This window comes from Octopus sinensis, linkage group LG8, assembly GCF_006345805.1.
Source record: "Octopus sinensis linkage group LG8, ASM634580v1, whole genome shotgun sequence".
Lineage (NCBI taxonomy): Eukaryota > Metazoa > Mollusca > Cephalopoda > Octopoda > Octopodidae > Octopus > Octopus sinensis.
In genome coordinates this window covers 30,463,789-30,466,075 of record NC_043004.1, presented here as the reverse complement: position 1 = coordinate 30,466,075, position 2,287 = coordinate 30,463,789, and positions in this window count along the sequence as shown.

The window sequence follows — 2,287 nt, the reverse complement described above, 5'->3', positions numbered from 1 at the left end:
GGTTTCATTTTGTTGTCGGCATACACGACATGTTGGGCTACTGCCGTTCCTTAATATGTTGGCCTGGTAGTTTCTTGTTGGTAGGCATTGATCTCGAGCTGCTATGATAAACCCCTCTGTTTCAGATTTTAAGCCAGAGGCCATTAGCCATTGATGGGTCAGGGCTTTGTCGATATCTGCATTATTCACTCTCTTTGGGTATTTGCCATAGAGAGGTTTTTATTATTATTATTATTATTATTATTATTATTATTATTATTATTATTATTATTATTATTATTATTATTAAGGCAGTGAGCTGGCAAAATTGTTTGCACACTGGACAAAATGCTTTGTGGTATTTTGCCCATTGCTATGTTCTGAGTTCAAATTCCACCAAAGTTGACTTTGCCTTTCATCCTTTCAGGGTCAATAAAATAAATACCAGTTGAATGAACACTGGGATTGATGTAATTGATTTGCCCTTCCCCAAAATTGCTGGCCTTGTGCCAAAATTTGAAATCATTATTATCATTATGATTGTTGTGTATGGGGAGAGTCATATTGTCTTAATGCCTTACTATGTAACACACACACTGGTTCAATTTCCACTCATTTATTATTTATATATTTTTTCCCATTATTATTGTTGTTATTATAGTTATTATGATGAAGATGGTTAGCTCACAGAATCGTTAGCATGCTGGACAAAATGCTTTGTGGCATTTCATTCTTTTTTATATTCTGAGTTCAAACTCTGCCGAGTCATTCATTCTTTTGGGGTCCATGAATTAAATACCAGTTGAGTACTCGGGTCAATGTGATCAACTGACCCCCTCCCTTGAAATTTCAGGCCTTTTGTTTATAGCAAGAAGGATTATCATAATTATTAATGCAGCAAGCTGGCAGAATCAGTAGAGCATTGGATTAAATGGTTTACAGAATTTCCTCTGGATCTTTAAGTTTTGAGTTCAACTACTGCTAAGGTCAACTTTGCATGACATCTTTTTGGGGTCAATAGAATAATATACTAGTCAAGTAGTGAGGCCAATGTAATTGACTTATCCCCCTTCCCTCAAAATTGCTGGCCTCGTGCCAGAAGTAGATGTTATTATTGTTGTTGTTGTTGTTGTTGCTGATATTATTGGTTCGAACTATAAATTAGGGAAAATGGTTTGTGTTGTAGAATAAGAAATATAGATCGATAGATAGAATTAGACACATACATTGCATGCATACATACATTGATAGATTCATGCATACATAGATTCATACATACATACATACATAAATACATACACATGCACATACCTATGTATATATATGTGTGTGTGTGTGTATGTGAATATATATCTACATTTAAAACACACATACACACACACACACACAGATATATTAATTTTGCTTAGGTATAGTAATATTATGCATATGTATATGTGTATATATGTGTGTCTTTGTATGAATATATATATATATATATTTTGTGCATATGCACATGCGTGTGTGTGTGTGTGTGTGTGTGTGTGTGTGTGTGTGCGTGTGTGTGTGTGTGCGTGTGTGTGTTTGTGATTTAGAGAAGTGTGGGCAGGCATGAGGGGGGAGTTTATTTGTCAAAGAAAGGTTCCATTGATTGTTGGCTCCAATAACTGTCGGGGAAATACCTGGCTTTCTTCTGCTTCTCTTCTAGCCAACATTAGCAGGCATCTGACACAGCCTGGCTGAATTTGATGATGGTGATGATGAAGACGATCATGATGGTGATGGTGGTGGTGGTGAGAATGTTGTTGTTGTTGTTGTTGTTGTTGGTGGTGGTGGTGGTAGTGATGATGACAATAATGGTGATGATGATTATCATCATCATCATCCTCATGAAACCAATGATGGTAATGTTGATGATGATGATGCTGATGACAACAACAAAGACAATGATGATAATGATGACACTGCTACTACTACTACTACTACTACTACTACTACTACTACTACAACAACAACAATTACTACTACTATTAGTTCTTGTAACTACCTCTGCTACTACTACTACTACTACAATTAAGAGAGCTTTGCCATCACTGCTGGTGTTGTTAATGCTACTACTACGACTACTACTACAGCTTTCCTTGCTCCCACCACCACCACCATCACTACCATTACTGCTACAGTCACCACCGCCATCGCCACCGCCACCACCACTACTACTACAACAACTGCTGCCTCCAACTCTGCCATCATTGCCTGCTATCGCTAACACCGCTGCCACTGTTGTCACCACTGGTTCTGCCGCTGCAGCTACTACTACTACTACTAC